Here is a 20,117-nt window from a genome sequence, read left to right on the forward strand (position 1 = left end):
AATTTTTACCCATTAAAAATATTTCTTTTCGAAACATTTCAAAGTGAAAATTGTTTTAAGGTTGTGTTGCTAGAAATCAATTTATTAAAACAGGAAGAACACTCAAAACCCCTAAGAAACTTATAATAAATGATATGGATGCTTGCATATCAAGATTTGGCCTAGGGATCTAGACAAATGAGAGAACACCTGGAGCTCGACTCAACCTGAAACACAAATGATCCAAGTCAGAGTTGAATGTGTAGCAACAAAATCAAGTAAAAATAGAATAAGGAGGCTAAATTTAGAATTAGGGTTCTTGAAGGAATCCAAGTCAATGAAGGAATAGCTTTTTCTTGATGAATTACAAATGAATTAAGATTGTTAATTAAGTGAAAGAAAAAAATTAAAATAGATTTGAAGATTAAAGACAAAAAACCGAATGAAATCCCAAGGAAAAAATTAAAGAGAAGGTTCGAACTGTCAAAAAATGAATAACTAGGTGTTTGAAGTGATTTGGATCGTTCTTGATGAAGAAGAAGATGTCGAGCAAAGATCTAAACAAAATAAACAAAACAAATTAGGAATTGAATGAAAGTAAATGAAGAAAAAAACCAAATAATAGAGAAAGGGAGGGGCAACCAAAAGGAGTCCAAGAATGAGTGGAATAAGGTTTCTTGGAAGATAAGAAACCATTCCTAGACACTAAAGAAGCTTCCAATTAGATATGATATAAAATAACAAAAATAGTTTAGTAGAATGAAAAATTAAGCCAAAAGCAAATTGTTTTGTAACAAAAGAATTCAAACATCATGAAAAGCAAAGAACTCCTATTTTTGGGATGTTTCTAGTTGAGAGAAGATTGGAGAATGACCCTATTAATTGAAAAAGGACACGAAGCTAAGTAAACTTAAAGGTTAGATTCAAAATAATAAGAATAATATACAAAAAGAAAAGAGAAGAAATGAAAAAGATGGAAAAGATGAGATTTGCATGTAGAAAGTCCTAAGGAGCCTTGGAAACAAAATATATTCACAACCCCCTTCAAACAACTCTAATTTCCCCTTCATGAAAGACTCCTTGGCAAGAAAAAGCTTGAAAATGATTCCCACAATTTGAAAATATTGTTAAAACTCTCCTAAAATAAAAATTAAGGGAAATTCTTTAAATGAAAACTCAAAGAGAATTTCATTAACTCAAAAGGAAATAATCAATGAATGAATGAATAGGGGGGGCACACCCTATATATAGCCTTCTAATCTATAATAGTTTGATTTTCAATGGTGTTGGAAACGACAATTTTGGAACCCCATTTTTGTGCTTCAATCTGTAAATATTAAATATTAATATTTACGAGATTAATATAGAAATTTATTAAAGTTTGGTCTAGTGATTTTGCCAAATTTATAGTTAATTAGGATACAGGGACGAAATTGTAAAAGGCTTATCATTATATATTCTAAAATAACTAAAGGACCAAAAGAGAAATTAAACCCTTTCTCTTTAATAGATAGTGGAGAATGATGTTAAAATTCATTATATTAAGTTAATTGTGATTATGGTTTCATTAATTAAGTTTAATTAAATTAATTTTGATTAATTAAAGTTAAAACAAAGTACTCTTGGTCTGATGTCAATCTGATGCTTGACGATCTGGTGGCACTGTAACACCCCTAACCCGTCTCCATTATCGAATTAAGGTTATGGAGCATTACTATGCAAAACAAAACATTCAGCGCCAAAATAGAAACAATTATGGAATTCAAGAACATTCATTAAATAACTCAAATTACTTTAAACAATAATACACTTACAGATCTTAAATCAAGCTTACGGGGGCCTTAAAAATAGTTTGAGAACGATCTAGGATCAAATCGATACAAATCAAATAGTTTCAAAAAAAACTTAAAAATTTTCAAAACAAGGGTCACGCAGTCGTGTGGTCAAGCCATGTGACTAAGCCTAGATTGTTTGGACATATCAAAGTCAGGACACATGATAGTATCCCAGCCTATTCGACTGACCGTGTGAGTATTCAAAATAGGGCCACGCGGCCTTGTCGTTTGTCATCTACCAGACCGTGTGTGTATTTGAAGTTAGGTCACACTGTCGTGTTGTAGGCCGTGTGCTAGACTGTGTAACAATCTATTTTGGATCGCATGGCCATGTCACAGGCCGTGTGGATACTACTCTTAAAATTAATAAATACACATAGTTGTGTATAATGACTGTGTGTACCAATTTTTACCCCTAAATCAAGCAATTTCATACACTAATCCTTTTACAACGAGACATGCCATATCTAGATCAATTCCTAGGTTGAAAAACACATTCCCATTACCAAATACATGCTAAAATTTCATTCATCTCATGCTTATACAATATGTCATTAAAATGCACCACAATTAAAGATCAATCATTCAACTATCCTAGATAATAAACCACATAACATTAACCTTATTTTCATGCGTATACCATAAACCAAATTGGCCTAACATAAACATAAATAAACATTGTCATCTAGTTTTGACCAGTAGTAATCAACCCAACCGAAAACACTATAAACATGTACATTCAAAACTAAGCATACCACTAGGAACACCATTATGGTTGAAAATTACATATTTACAACAAAATACTTATATACATGCCACATCCCAAAATGAAATACAAAAGCTACCAAGTGATTGGATAGTGTGAGCTTTCAGTTGATCCATCCGGTTAGTCTGTAAATTTGGTAACTACAAATGAGCATAAATAAAACAAATAAGCTAATGAAGCTTAGTAAGCTCATAGTTTAAACTATCAAACTAACTTACCTTATTGACTTAAAAAATATAAATAGGTACATTACAATTCCTGATAACCAAACATATTCACATACCAGATTAGTTCAAATTTACATATCAAAATACGTCATAATAACTCCCTTATCAAATAACTTATCAATTTCATAAACTACATTTCATAATATAAATGTACTCACATATAAACAAGTAATTCATTGAACATCTAACACTTTTTTGTATCTTAAATATGTATCAATCTTTAAGCACATAGGTAAATCGTAAAATCCATTAACATTAGCCCGATGAACTAAGTAACTCGAAGCGGATACTCTGGTAACTACACCACACCAAAAGCATTGTAGATGCGTACAGAGGCACTGAAGTGCAAACAAGGCATGAATTGGTGATCAGAGGCATCAAAGTGCAAAAAGGGGCACTAGAGTGCAAATAGAGGCACCAAATTGCAAGCCCCATACAAGTGTGCATCCTAACCCTATTGGCATGCCAATCGTATCCTATGCGATTACTAATGTAACATCCCAAATTAGGGTCTAGCTAGAACAGTGGTTTTGAGACCACAAATTTGAAATATAAATAATTATTTTATGATTCTTTGATGGTCTATGATATGATTGCATGGTTGTGTAAAATTTTAATGAAGAAATTCTATGCCTAAAGTGTCCAATTTAAAGTTAGGGACTAATTTGAATAAATTGAAAAACTTGTGTTTTAGAAGCTTCAAGCATGAAATTGTATTGGATTATTAATTAGAGGTCCTTAAATAGCAATTTGACCAAGTTCTAAAATTTTGGACAAAAAATAGGCATGAATAGGAAAAATTGGAAAGAAAGGCCTTAAGGGCATTTTTGTCATTTGGTAAATAAAAGAATAAAAAGGGAAAAATCAAGTCAAAAATTGTGTCCATCTTCCTTCTAGTGTGCTGAAATTTGCAAGGGTTCCACAGTTAGGGTTTTCAACTTTTCAAGCTTGATTATAAGTGCTCCCAAGCCCCTTTTTTTATATTCTTTGCATTTTTGAAGTCCTTGAAGCATGATCTATCCATTTCTAGCCATATTTTGAGTTAGGGTTTGTAACACCCCTAACTCGTGACCGACGCCGGTGTCGGACACGAGGGGTTAACGGCCAAACCCTCTCAAGATACCAACCAATTTGACATTACCAGTCAGGCTGAAAAACTGCATCACCGTCGCCTTAAAAATCATATCTCGAGTTTCAAAACTCGGAAACTGGTTTCGTAAATTTTCCCTGAATTTAGACTCATATACCCATCCATGGATTTATTTTTAGAATTTTTGGTTGGGCCAATCGGTACAGTTTATTAGTTAAAGTCACCCATGTTACAGGGACCAACTGCTCTGACCTTCGCGCGTTACAACTTGAATATCTCTCTGTACAGGGCTTTAATACTGGTGCCGTTTGTTTCTAATGAAACTAGACTCAAAATGGAATCTGTACATATAAGGCATGACTCCTAATTCTTTCTGGATAATTTATAGTAAATTTTCAAAGTCGCGACAGGGGACCCAGAAACTGTTCTGGCCCTGTCTCACGAGAACCTTAATATTTCTCAGTATACTGCTCATATAGTCGTTTCGTTTCGTCCATATAAAAATAGATTCATCAAGGTTCAGTTCCATAATTTACTCACTATTTAATTCTACTTCTACTATTTTTAGTGATTTTTCAATCTCATCTCACTGCTGCTGTCCGCAACAGTTACTGCAGTAGACTATGCCAATTTCATGAATTTTTCCTTGGCCTTAATCATCCATCATACATGACACAAATTATGGCCACCTTATCAAAATTTGAGTTTCTAAGACTCGTGGCTATAGGTTCTAGCATCCCACTCGACGACCACATAGGCCATTTTCACATGGCTTAAAGTTTACAACCCACAATTCGACAAAATATAATAGCCTATACATGCCAAATGTTCTTCAACAACAAAAACAATACCACAAGATTTCAGCCGGTGTGATGACTTCAACGACGGTTCCGAGCACGCAACAATACGAGTCCAAGAGACCTAAAATGGGTGACAAGAAAACACCGAGTGAGTTTACAACTCAGTAAGTCATAAGCATTCCACAACCATCCATTAACAAAATTATTACAACATGAAATAATGAACGAGGCTAAGTACTCCATCCATATCGAACTATATCATAGTTCCTTGGACCTTTCGGTTCAATCTCATACCAAGTCATACATCCACATTTCATATTCTATACAATAAGATATTTGGGGCATTTTTTTACACACCAACTCATTTTCACCACAATCATACAATTGCAATCATCACATAGATTTAAAGCTTACCAAGCTCAACCCCGAGCATGAACATATTACCTATTCGTCATGAGCTCAAGGTACTTACCCGATCCGCTGTCCATACTCAACTCGATGGAGACACACCCTCCATATAATTGTTCGATCGGAGATATTTATTTATATATATAGAGTACGCACACACAGTGCTTAATACTCGATTTCGCACACTTAGTGCCATGCGATTTAAGCCCGCACACATAGTGCCATACCCTTCGAGCTCGCACACTTAGTGCCATATATTTCCAGCATGCACACTTAGTGCCATATATTTCCAGCACGCACACTTAGTGCCAATCTCATCACCATACACACGTATTGTTCAAGACACTTAGTGCCGAAAGCAAACTTTCTACACATTTCACTATTTCTTTTACATTCAACAAATGTCATCACTCCATACACATACATTTTCATTTATATATATATATCATCCCATTAAACACAATTGCATAAATTTTACAATCATTTAAGCAATATCAAATACGTGCTTAATGACTTACCTCGGACGTTGTCGCACGTCTTCAACGGCTATTCAATTACTTTTTCTTTTCCCTTGTCCAACTTCGATCCTTTGAGCTCTTGAGCTAAATCAAACAAATTTACTTCCCAATCAAACACACACATACGGCAACCATATATTGTTTTTAACACATTCGGTCACTTGGGCGACCCATCTAACTTTTAAGCATTCATTTCAAATTTTAGTTAAACAATGCCGAATGCTATTAGCTACTAATGCCACACACACATATGCATAAAATTTAATCATACATGACCCATAGCTCATTTGGTCATTCATCTCTCAAACTTACCGAAGCTTCATACCACACTTCCTTGGCCGAATACATATATAAGCACAATTTAGCATTTTCATTTACTTAATATTTCATACCTATCATGCTAGCGAATATTGTTTAATCAAGTTCAACATCCTCATATACGGCATTAGCATCCAAACAACCTATATGAACATTTAACTAATTCAAGCTTCACCCATCCACACTTATTCATTTAACATAAAGAAAATATATCAACCTCTTCACTATCAACCATGGCCGAATGCTTCATGGGTTTAAGGTAGATTCAAGAAAGAACCTCATAATTATTAAGATGTAAGCAACTACCCTTGTTCATGTAGATTTAGTATGAACAACAACTATCACCATTATTAATCACCATAGCCGAAAACCTCACCCTCATGGCCGAATGTACCAAACATTTCCTAACTAAACTTTCACAAATTTTTAACCTCATATCGACCTCAACTTGTTCAATACAACATGAAACAATCCCTTCTCCTAACCTCTTGATACACGGCTTGATGTTCAAACCCCCATGAAAGTTTGATTTTCATGACATTACCAAAATGCATTATGACAATTAGCTCAACAAACTCAAGAAGTTAAAGCCAACATCTCAAAGCTTACCTCCAACTAGAAGAAGGGTTGCCGAATTTGCTTAATGAAAAGCTCTCCCATTTCTTTCCTTTGGTTCACGGCAAGAAGAACAAAGCATAACCAAATTCCCTTTTTTTTTTTTTCTTTCTTTGGTTAGTCACGGCAATGGGGCATCCACACACTTTTTTTTTTTGTCAACATTTTCTTTAATGCTAGCACATTATTTTATTGCTTCATACATCACTCACTAACCAAACATGTTGGGAGCATGTTTCCTTTGCCCATCAACACCCACCTTGGCCGGCCACTATAGTCAAATTTGGGAAATTTGACATGCAAGGACAACATTTCCTAGTATGCATCAATAGGCCACTTCAACATTTGCCTATCTCATTTCTAAGTTTTCTCACACAAATCCTTTCTAGTGAAATTCACCTTTATAACACTAAATCAAATCATCAAAAATGTCACACACAATTTAACACATATCATAGGCATCACAATAAATTTTAAATTATTTTTATGCCTCGGTTTTGTGGTCCCGAAACCACATCCCGTCTAGGGTCAATTTTGGGCTGTCACAGGGTTCATGTATGAAATTTGACCCATGTGTGGCATGTTTTTATTTTGATGATTAATGGAAGATTATGAAAGCTTGATGTGTGATGAACATCTTTTACTAAGTGATTTTTAGTGAAAACACCTAAAAAGGACTTGTTTGTAAAAGGTGTAAAAATGAGTAGTAAAAATGTGAAATAAAGGAAAATGTTGGCTGATATGAACATGGTATAGGTTCGACTATGCTTGGGTAACCAAGAAAATGCATGCATTTCATTTTACGAGCCTAGGGACTAAAGTGTAAATAAGTGAAAAGCTAGGGGTAAAAAGGTAATTTACCAAAGTATGAATTATGGGTCAATTCAAACAATGTATGTATTGAACAAGTTAAATTTGACATTATAGATCAAGAAAGACGTGATTCAAGTCTTGATCGGGGGAAAAATAAAGTTTACGAGGATTAAGCTCGTTTCTATCATTTTGTACCGAGGTAGGTATAATACCCCTAACCCGTATCCATCGCCGGACTAGGGTTAAAGGCATTACTAGACGAATCGGAACATTTAACTTTCATTTCATAATCATCAAAGCATTACAGATCAACATCAATATAAAGTCCCTTATATATGTCTTCGAGACCTAAAACATGCTTTAGAAAGGGGTCGGGACTAAACCAAACACATACAAAATTTTTCCAAAACTTAAACATTTTCAAAGAATTACAGGGCACACGCCCGTGTAAACAAGCCGTGTGCCTTACACGGTATTAGACACGCCCGTGTGTCTAGGTCGTGTCAAAACAGGGTATACATACTGACTTGCTCACACGACCATAAGACATGCCCGTGTGCCTAGGCCATGGTCGAGACTGACTTGGGCCACACGGCTAGCCACACGACCGTGTGCCTTGGCCGTGCTCAAGCCTGACTTACAATTGTAGGATACCCCAGGGAACACATGGCCATGCAACATTGCCTTGTGTCGTACACGGTTGAGACATACACCCGTGTCCCTTCCCGTGTGGACAAAAATAGGCCATTTGAGTAGCCAACTTGCCACCCCAATTGGGTCAAACCTACAAGCACCAAACCAAGCATATTTGCATAGCATTTTATAACCAAATCACAACCAAAACATATGCCATTCATGATTTATCAATGCCAACCAAATTTCCACCTCAATTCATCAACCAAATCATAACAAATCTAAAATAAAATCATATCAAACATATGTTTCAATTTCATGATCAAAACTTATCAATTACCATAGCTAACACATGCCAAAAGCTTACCAATCCTACCATTTCTTATATTCATACATAAACACACCAAATATATCATATTGCCTCCATAATACATATACCAAAACCATATCATAAACACATCCATACCAAGCCATATCACACGGCTAAATATATATACATCACAAAACATAATTTAATCATTTCTTGCCTCTACATGCCATACTTCAATATATACATTTTCAAAAGTACCAAAATAAGGTTCGATAGTGTGGTGATGATTTTCGACGATCCCTAAGCTCACAGTAGCTTCGATATCTATAAAAAAATGCAAACACACACAAGTAAGCTTTCAAAAGCTTAGTAAGCCATATACAATTAAACTTAGCATATAAACATCATCAATTTACTTATACTTTGGAGCCAAATACCAACACAAACCTCATATTCATATACTTGGATCATAGATCATCATTTGCACATATACTTACCTTTCATTTTCAAATATAGTACACAATTCGAATGTACCTGAATCAGATATATATTCACTTATTCATTCACTTTCTCAGAATGCCCGTTGAACCATTCAGAAACGTAAGGATATGCAGATATCTTAGAGAACATATACAATGCCAACGTCCCAGACGTGGTCTTACATGTAGTCAAACATCAATGCCACTATCCCAAACAGGGTCTTACACAAAATTTGATATGATGCTGATGTTCCAGACATAGTCTTACACGTAAAACAAAAGTCGATGCCAACCTCCCAGACGTGGTCTTACACGAAATCACATAACGCAATCCTATGTCATGAAATATGTATCCTAACTATTCCTAGGGTTCGTACGGGGCTTTTTCAGACGTCAGAACTTTGTTGATACTTTCTCGAATAGCACATATTGACCTTGAATATTCATTCATCACAATTTGATATCATATGAACAATAATAAATCAATTCAAACACGTTTATTATATATTGACTTACCTCGTACAGATTCGGATGGATGAAATTGGTTACTCAACAACTTTCGACTTTCCCTGATCTAACTCTGTTTTCTTTAATTCTTGATCTAATAAATTCAAATTTAACTTATTCAATCATAAATTCATTCAAAACAATCCATAAAGACATATTTAGGGCAATTTACAGACTAGCTCTCTCATTTTCACATTTTGACACTTTAGTCCCTAATTCACAAAATCATAAAATACACATAATTTGCATATACTAATGCTTGGAAAAATATTTATAGCACTCATACAAGTCCACAAATTTCATTTATTTCACATTTTAGTCCCTCAATTTACAAATTTCACAATTTAGCCTATTTTACTCAACATCATCAAAAATCTAAAGAAAAAGCATATAAACCTAACATCAAACTTTCATATTTCATCATATAACAACATAAATCTCATGAATTTATCCATGGAACATTTCAAAATCACCATCAAAATCAAAAATTATGGCATGGGCCTGATAGTATACGAAGCAACGATTACAAAAACATAGAAATTATCAAAAACCGAGCAAAACACATACCTAATTCACCAAATCAAAATGCTAAACGCTAGTTTGCTTTTCCTCTTTTCTTTCCTTTTTATTTTTGGTGGATGAACAGATAAAATGGCTTTGTTTTTTATTTTTGTTTTCATATAATTAACTTAATAGGCTAAATACCAATTTTGCCCTTTTATTAAACCATAAATGAACTATAACAAAATACCCATTTAAGTCATTTTATTCATTCAATGGTCAAATAGCCTCATAAGGACCTCACAATCATAAAGCCAAATCAAATAAGCACTTTTAGCAAATAGCATGCAATTTTTACATTTTACGCGATTAGGTCCTTTTTCAAAATTAAGCACACAAACATTCAAATTTCCATACGAGACTTTCACACATGCTCATTCACATATCATAAACACGAAAAATAATATTTAAATATTTTTCTAATGCAGATATATGGTCCCAAAACCACTGTTCCAACTAGGGTCTGAATCGGACTATTACAGTAAGTTTATTTGCAAATTATGCAACATGTACCATACTTTAAATGCTTTAATATTACATGTATGGTGAGTATATATATAATTAATGCGATGTTGTACCATGTGTTAATGATTAAATTTTATTATGAATTATGCTTTGATTATTCCACGAGTATGTGATTGGTGCTATGGATATTAAAATCGACATTACGAGCAAGTTCAACAGAAATGTGGCACCGAAGAATCCTATTTGAACCTTAGGAATGTTTAGGAAACAAGTGACATGTCACTAGGAACTATGTGATTTGAGCTCATGAGTTGTGGTCTGAGTTCATGATATATGTTACACATGTTTTGCTGTTCCTGCATGGTCTGTATGTTTTACTGGGTGGTGGGTAGTCCAAGCATGTGTTATGGATACTGACGACTTGTGTGAGTAGCCCGTGTAGCTACATCCTGACTGTCAGCTTGTGAGAGTAGACCCTTGAGTAGCTCGAAAGCGAGCAACATGTGAAATGTGATATAAAGGAGCGTTGGCTACATATAGGGCACTTAAGTGCGAGATTCTGTGTATTTGATAGTATTCCAAGTGTTCAATAGGTAGTTCAAAGAGAAATTCCATGGGTAATCTTAGTGAACACGTCAAAGACGAGAAAGTGAGTATTATGTGCAAGTTGGTACAGTGATCGCATGATTCGTAACAAGTAATAAATATTTATAATGAAGATCAAACCTAGACTAGCTATTATCACGACGAAAAGGCAAGCGCACCTATTGAATAATAGTATAGTAATGGCAAGACCGGGATATCGTACCCAAAGTAATAACTATCTTTTTTATTATTTAACCTAGAAATAAAGAGGGGTTGTTTATTAAACTAATTAACTAAACTAATTAATTAATTAAACTAAAGTAAAGAGAAAATTTGGAAAAACACTTGAAGAAAAGTAATTGATAAAGACGACACCCAATGAGGAATCCACCTAGATTTCCATTGTTATCTAACTCTGAGACGATTTATTCACTGGACTTGATCAGTGAGACTCCCTAACCTATATTATTATCTCTTTCGAGACTAATAACATCTAACCCTCAGTTGAACTAATTGAAAACCCCTAGGGAAGCAGTAAATCGATCTATGGACTCCATATTAGGTTTCACCCTAATCTGGCAAAATCTCGCAACCCTATTTCTAGGCGTTCGATCAACTCCACTTAATTATGCCAAATATACTCTTAGACAGGGACTTTTGCTCCTTTGCATAAGCATGTCAAATCATGAATCAATACCCAAAATATTAACTCAAGCATTAAGAACACATAATTAAGAACAAATCAAGTATTTATCATACAGTTCAGATAATAATAACAAGATCCATCATAGGTTTCAACCTCCTTAGGTATCTAAGGGGTTTAGTTCATAATAAAATAAGAGCACATCTCAAAAGTATAAAAATAAAAAAAAAACATAAAGAAAACTCTAAAACCCTGAAGGAATTTTGAGAGAGATCTTCAGTTTTTGAGTAGCTTCGCCTTTTGGGATGGATTGTCTGGCTTCCTTCAAGTAATTCCCAGCGTTTGGTTCTGCACTCCAGAAAAGTTCTGGAAGAGAGGCCCCTCTCTAAGTCATACGTAGGGTGTTTATATAGGCTTTGGATTGGCTTTCTTCCTCCCTAAGTATCCTTTTCCGTGTAAAATACAACTCCTTGAAAAAGGGACATGCCTGTGTTGCCACGGCCGTGTGAAATGATTGCCAGGTCGTGTTCGATCTGTTAAATTGCATACGGCCGTGTAGGTCAATGGCCAGGCCGTGTGAATCGTGAAAGCCTTGGTCGACACCCTCGAAAGACATGGGCGTGTGAGTTGCCCGTGTGGCAAGGCTTAAGCCATGTCATCTTCTCGATTTGGTCCGTTTTGTCCCTTTTTGCTTGTTTTTGGCTCCTTTTGACTCCTGTTCCTCTCCTGAATGCAAAACATGAAATAACTAGATTAAGAGCACCAAAATCCACAAATCTAGTAATAAACATCCATAAATATGCTAAGTATTTGGGGTAAAAATATGTATAATTTGGCGTTTATCAAATACCCCCACACTTAAGCATTTGCTTGTCCTCAAGCAAAACTCTCATTTACTGCTAGAATTCCTTCCTTTCAATCACATAATCATTACTGATAATGTTACAAACTATTCCACGAAAAATCATACAGTAAGAATTCAACTATAGGGGCATTAAAAGCCTCAACCAATCTAAATCGAATATTTTGATAATAAAATTATAGGTAATCTCCTTCCTCCAAGTAATTAACTTTAGTCCTAAATATACAAGAGATGACATCCTCACTAAAGATTCACTCAAATCACTCAAAGTGTTTAAGGTTTAAGATTAAGCACTCGATTTTTTAACTTGAGAAGTTATTACCATAGGCTTGCATGAAAATCAAATCTCCACCACTTGTAAATGATATGATACACAAATCAAAAGGTCTTTGCATGCTTGTAACAAGGTTTAGGTTACGGGTATAGATACAAGCTGAAAAGAAAAAGGTTAGAATCGAGATAATTTCAATATATTACCCCACTATCAAAAACTTAATTACTGAATCACAAACAAATATCTAGAACTATATTACATGAGCTCTCTCTCTTGTTTTTTTTTTTTTAGAATTGATCAAGTCAATACAATATAGAAATCATACTTCATGATTCAGTAACAAAAAATGGTGAACATAGTGAGGTAACAATATTAAATTTAATCTTGATAAAAAAAGGGCAATTTATGTAAGAGGATTTCAACAATAATGGGTTAATGGGTTAATGATGAGGGTTAATCAATAAAAAAGGTTAGTAGGCTCAAAGGGGGTTCACTAAAGGTTTAATTATGTGGGGAGGCTTTTTATGGAGTAAGTGGGTTAAATCCTAAGTGCCTTTATCATCTCAGTATATCAAATCATACGTGTGATCTTGACATGTATAATCGAAGCAAGTTCTAGAATAACAGTTCAATATTGACGTACTCAAACCACAAAAGAAGTGAGCAAGAAAGAAAGCTATATGCTCAAAAGGCTCAAAAGCTCACCCAAAATTTGGGTTTGTGATGTCATTCCTGTATACTTAGGATTTCAAGCTAATACCTTAATTTAGGAAAATAGTCTAAAAATTTTAGTTCTCAAAATATCAACTTATCATGCTCGATTCTCTAATGTCCTATAATCAAATAATCATGCATAATTCACATGGTCTAATTCATGACATATCAACAATAATTATAGAATACTCAGAATTCATTCGATCAATATTATGAGAAAATCACTTAAGCACAAGACCAAATTCAGGGATTTGAGAATAATGCAAAAAGTTAGGCATCATGTTCATGTTCACCCCCCACACTAAAGATTTACATTTCTCTCAATGTACAAAGATAGAATATTCAGAATAAAGAAAATCATAAAAGGGAAAGAGGTGAAACTCCTTGTTATATGGATGCGGAGCTTGATTCTGAAGCTAGAGTGTTTGGGGAAAATGGTAGCTGTCACTATTCTTGGCTAGATGAAGAAATTGGGTCGTTGAACATGGCACTCGTTGGGTATTATTCCCTATTTGTTTCCTCATTCTGTAAAATATTCCTAGCAGCTTTGCTTTGAAGTCTGTAGAATCATGAAGAGCTTATTAAGAGTTGGTGTGGAAGAGAGCGTAGTGGGATTACATGTTAGAAATACCAGATAAATGGAGAAAGTAAAATTTACTAATATAGATATGTCTTTCAAAAGAAAATAATAAAATTGAAATGAAAATAAAAATAAAAGTACAAATAAAAAAAAATAAAATAAAAGATACGAGGATTCAATGATCCTCGTCGCTGGGCCCTTAGGTGGTGGTGCCGGAGTGGCGATGTGAAATCTTGGCATAGCTCTTGCATCATGGCTCGCATGTCGATCCATCATGCATCACGTCGCTGATCTCGCTCGTGAATCATCTCGAACTGTGTAGTGTAATACTGCTCGAAGTGAGCGAGTCGGTCGGAAAGGTGTGCCAATGAAGCAGCCACATGAACTGGTCGTTCCCTAGATGGCGTGGTAGAAGGCTCCTCATGCTGTGGGGGGACATCATCAGGATTGTCCTCAAGATCCTCCTCGTCAATGGCATGAGTGAGACGGTACTAAGGAGGATCAGTCCCACGTTGGCGCTCAATCATCCTCATGTGTAACATAGTCATGATGCCCTATGGGGACATCTGACCTATCAGTGTAAGCACTGATGACTGGGCCACAATGTTGAGGAGGCCGAAATGTCTGGCAAGGCACGTCATGTAGGGCCCGATAGAGATTACTCCCTTCCGATGCCGCTCAGTCTGATGGCGAATGGCGAAAGCGATGAAATATGTCAAGTCAGTCACGTGTGGATTCTCCATGCACCATAAATAGTAAGCGTCATGGGTGTTGACGATGCTGATGCTCTCTCTCCTTTCGGTCAAGGTGTGTGCTAATATGGCATGGAGATATCGTAGGGAAGGGGCGAGAGCTGAGGCCTTCGAGCAACTGGGGTCGTAAGTGGAAGAGAGTGGTGCCAAAGCCTTCCAGCACAAGGAGGGAGAAATGTGGATATTGCGTGGTAGTGCATTCATGTCCTCCTCCTCCATAAACTCATTGGTGTAAAGTCCCAGAGCGACTCCAAACTCAGGGACACTCATCGCGTGAACTAGACCTCCTAATCGGAAGTGAATGGTACTAGGGTCGTCATTGTTCATCATCACCACCTGTAAATGGAAAGTAGAGCATAATTCTAAAGTTAGCTCTAAATAAGTGGGTTCGATAATAGTGAAGAACCGTTCCCATAGGTCTGTGGACAGGAGGGCACGGAGGCATCAGCTAGCTGGACTTGCTCTACGGCAGCCTAGTCGATGTAGCGACCTGTAGTGAGGGGTCGCGCACGTAGTATCTGAAATAGCTCCTCCTGCGAAGCTTGCGAAAATTCAAGGAACGGGTGTCGAACTTTGACTGTAGCACGTACCGAGGAAGAACCCGGTCCCCGACTTCTCTTTGAGGATGGGACTGTGACCTTCTTGCCTCTCGATGATGACATAATGTACCTAAAAATGTATGAGCATTGATATAGTACGTCCAAGATGTGTTAACGTTTAACGATATCAAGCGAGAAGTGAAAAATTTATTTAATTATTCAGAAGCATTTACTGGAATCAAAGATGCATCATCAGTTAAGCAAGAATCCTAAAACTAACATATGCTATTTAGTAGCTTTAACAGTTCAAATGTAGAAAATACTAAAGCAAATTACTAAATTATTTAGAGCAAATTGGTAACAGTAACAATATCTGTGTAAGGCATATAGAATACCAATGCAGTAATGCAAATTGGAAAAACAAGGTTGAGAAAGTGAACCAAAAGCTGCTGTAGGGTGGCGCACAGGCGTGTTGGAGGTGAGCATGGGCGTGTGGTGCGGGGATACAGCCGTGTAAAGTAAAAATAGAGGGGAAAGTGAGGATTAATGTAGGAGGAGTGGAGTTTAGGGTGGTTTGGGGGTTGAGGAAGTGAGAATCTAAGGAATGGTGGACGGAATAGGGATTAGGGAGTGGAGAAAGAGAGATTTTGGCTAGGGTTTTGAAAGGAAGAAGAAATTGAACAGTGATTTGCGTGTATAGGGGAGGTGCACACGGCCTAGGGCTACGCCCGTGTACTCTAAAGGTGAGCCCGTGTTTTTCAAATTTTGCAATTTAGGTTGTGCCCGGCTACTATCCCATGCCCATGTGTCGTGGGCATGTGTGGCACACAGCCACACCACACGGTCGTGCCAAGCTTTGTTCGTTTCTCCCACGCCAGTCTGTTAGGGTACCACACCCGTGTATTGTTGTCCACGGCTTAACGGCACGGGCGTGTCTCCAGCCCGTGTTGAAGAAACAGAATCGAGCCTTGCCCCTGGCACGCCCGTGTTTTTCTATTGCCACGCCCATGTTCACCTATCAAGTTCACCCACGGCCATGTCGCACGGCCATGTGGATTTATCGTATCCCGTGTTTTAGGGAAATCATGTCCTGCTTCCACACTGTTGTTTCGCACGGCCGTGTCTCTTCCCCTATTTGGCCACGGCTTTAGGCACTCCCTTGTGCCTGGCCGTGTGTGTTGAAAAACTTTGCAATTCAAAGATAAAGTTAATGATTCAAAGTGTTAGAAATTAAAAATAAATAAATCAAAATATGTTAAGTGCTCGGGTTGCCTCTCGAGAAGCACTTATTTATAGTGTAAGCTCGACTTACCTTTCTAGTGAATGGTCAGGGTGGTTCGAGGAGTTTATACTCCTTATTCCTACTATCAATCTCATCAAAATAGGGTTTTAATCAGGTGTTGTTTACCTTAAAAGTGTCGAACTTGGGGTGACTCACCTCCACCGTACCGAATGGAAAAATACTGAGTACCGTAAGAGGGATTTCCTCATTCGGTGTGGTAGTGACAATGTGGGGATCTGCGGCATCTAGTAAGACTTTATTACCAACCTTAAGTTGATTAGGAGAGGTATCGGGCTTGTTTTGGCGTAGTTTTGGTTTATCATGTGTTCTCGATTTGTGTGCTTGCCATTCGTCTAGCTCCTCTATCTGCAGCCTTCGTTCTTCATGAATGCGACCTCTATCATTTCTAGAACATGGCTTGGGAACTTCTTTGAAGCTTAATTTCTGTAAAGTCATATTGTCAGTTTTAGTAGATTGGTGTGGACTATTACCTTCAATGTTCGATGTGATGCCAAAATTACGAGCTTGAAGGTTGATCGTTTCGTCTCCCACACGAAGTGTAAGCTCACCTGTGCCAACATCAATAATTGTTTTAACAGTTGCTAGAAAGAGCCTTCCTAAAATCAAAGGGGTGTTATTATCCTCCTCTATTTCTAGAACAACGAAATCAACGGGGAATATGAACTTATCTACTTTCACGAGTACATCTTCAATAATACCCTTAGGGAATCTTATAGTTTTATCTGCCAATTGAATGCTCATCCTAGTTTGTTTAGGTTTCTTAAAACTAGTTGCTTAAACATTTTGTACGGCATAACGTTAATACTAGCCCCTAAATCAACTAATGCATGACTTATATCTAAACTACCAATTAAACAAGGAATTGTAAAACTCCCTGGATCTTTCAATTTATGGGGTAGCTTATTCTGTAGAATAGCTGAGCAGACTGTATTTAGCTCTACATACGATGCTTCGTCCAACTTCCGCTTATTTACTAAAAGCTCTTTTAAAAATTTCATTGCATTTGGCATCTGCTACAAAGCTTCAATAAACGGTAAGTTAATATGTAATTTTTTAAAAAAAGATTGAGGAATTTACCGAATTGTTTGTCTGAGCGGTCTTTCCTTATCGAGTTAGGGTATGGGACACAAGGTTTATATTCATCATTCACCATTTTGTTATGACTTACCTCACTTTCACCTTTGCTCACCACAGTTTCTTGCATCAATTTTGGCTCAGGCGCAATGAATCCTTCCTTATCTTGAGTACTAATTACGTTGAGGTGTTCCCTTGGGTTAGGTTCAGTGTTACTTGGTAAGCTACCTTGTAGTCATTCGGAGATTAGTTTGGATAGCTGGCCTATTTGAGTTTTGAGTCCATGGATCGATGCTTGTTGAATTTTAAGTGCTGTCTCGGTATTTTGGAAACGGGTTTCTGACATTGATATGAATTTTGAGAGCATCTCTTCAAGGTTCGGTTTCTTCTCTTATTGATAAGGTGGCTTTTGATTTCCTTGATCACCCCAAGAGAAATTTGGGTGGTTCCTCCAACCTGCATTATAAGTATTACTGTATGAGTTATTTTGAGATCTAAAGTTATTGTTATCCATATAGTTGACTTGTTCCTCTTCGGTTGTAGGATTGAAGGATTGATATTCTGTATGCACACCTCCTCCACTTGAGTCACACCTCATTACTGAATGTATTTGCGTAGAACCAAGTAAACCATCAATCTTTTTATTGAGAAGTCCTACCTGATTTGACAACATAGTAACTAAGTCAACGTTAAAAAGGCCGACTGTTTTTGTTGGCTTAGTCCTCATGACTTGCCACTGATAGTTATTCAGTGACATTTCTTCAATGAATTCATAAGCCTCTTCAAGTGTTTTGTTGTTGATGGTTCCACCAGTAGCTGCGTCAACCATTTCCCGAGTCAAGGGATTCAGACCATTGTGAAATGTTTGTACTTGCAGCCAAAGCGGTAACCCATGGTAAGGGCACCTTCTCAGTAAGTCCTTGTATCTCTCCCATGCATCGTAAAGTGTTTCTAAATCCATCTGCACAAAAGAAGAGATATCATTACGTAATTTAGCCGTTTTAGCCGACGGAAAATATTTTAGTAAAAATTTCTCAGTCATTTGTTCCCAAGTAGTAATTAACCCTCATGGTAACGAGTTCAACCACTGTTTAGCTTTGTTCCCCAATGAAAAAATGAAATAACCGAAGACGAATGGCATCATCAGAAGCGCCATTGATTTTAAATGTATTGCAAAATTCCAGAAAGTTTGCTAAGTGAGCGTTGGGGTCTTCATCCTGCAAACCATCAAACTGAACAAACTGCTGTATCATCTGAATAGTGTAAGGTTTTAATTCAAAAGAATTTGCAGCTACAGCAGGTCTAACTATGCTAGATTCAGTTCCTGTTAAAGAAGGTTTAGCATAATCATACAAAGTGCGTGGAGCAGGATTTTCATTAGCCACAATTGCAGAAGGTAGCTGATTGCCTTGGTTTTCAGCCATCTTGTCGGTTGGCGGTTGAGTATCATCTTCTTGCTCGTTTTCTATGTATCTTAAGCTGCACCTTATTTCTCTTTGGTTTCTACGAACTGTGCGATCGATTTCTTTGTCAAAAAGTAATGGTCCCGACGGGTTTCTTCTAGCCATAAACTATAAAAACCTACCAAGAGAAAGAAAAAGTAAATAAACAATAATAATTAAATTAAATTAAATTGCAAGAAAAATAAATGGCTAAAGTAATAAAAATTAAGCGTTCCTAATATCTTAGTTCCCCGGCAGCGGCACCAAAAACTTGATCGCGTGATTCGTAACAAGTAATAAATATTTATAATGAAGATCAAACCTAGACTAACTATTATCACGACGAAAAGGCAAGCGCACCTATCGAACAATAGTATAGTAATAGCAACACCGGGATATCGTGCCCAAGGGAACCAAAAGTACTAATAATAAATATCTTTTTATTATTTAACCTAGAAATAAAAAGGGGTTGTTTATTAAACTAATTAACTAAACTAATTAATTAGTTAAACTAAAGTATAGAGAAAATTTGGAAAAAGACTTGAAGAAAAGTAATTGATAAAAACGACACCCAATGAGGAATCCTGTAACACCCCTCGCCCGCATCCGACGCCGGGACGGGGTTCGAGGTGCTACCTGACTTTTACTAACACTTCCATACTAAACAGGGCCATGAAATCTCAAATAATTAAAAACTTTTCTTTTCACATGCAATTTGTCCCTTATGCGAGCTTACGAGGCCCAATATATGCATTCGGGGCGGTTCGGGACCCAATCGAGAACTCATGAAAAACTTAGAAAAATCTCTTGCGTTAAGGCTTCACACGCCCATGTGCTCAGGCCGTGTGGCCAGAAATAGTATAATTATCAAGCCTTTTGTCACTCTCACACCACATGCATAGATACATACTTATCCAATAACATACAACGTGGCATAAATGAGCTCTTAAACATCTACAAACATGTTATGCTCGAGTTATTTTCTTATGTAATAAATATTATAGAATTTGCCCATATCATTACCA

At 36.6% G+C, this 20,117-nt stretch overlaps 1 non-coding gene across 1 annotated transcript; it reads left to right on the top strand.

The window, feature by feature from the left end:
• Positions 1 to 18,537: 18,537 nt before the first annotated feature.
• Positions 18,538 to 18,644, top strand: LOC128294242 (small nucleolar RNA R71). The gene has a single exon (XR_008284556.1). It is a non-coding gene; the product is annotated as a small nucleolar RNA R71 (small nucleolar RNA).
• Positions 18,645 to 20,117: the final 1,473 nt, after the last annotated feature.

The sequence above is a fragment of the Gossypium arboreum genome, chromosome 6 (genome assembly GCF_025698485.1).
Source record: "Gossypium arboreum isolate Shixiya-1 chromosome 6, ASM2569848v2, whole genome shotgun sequence".
Classification (NCBI taxonomy): Eukaryota; Viridiplantae; Streptophyta; class Magnoliopsida; order Malvales; family Malvaceae; genus Gossypium; species Gossypium arboreum.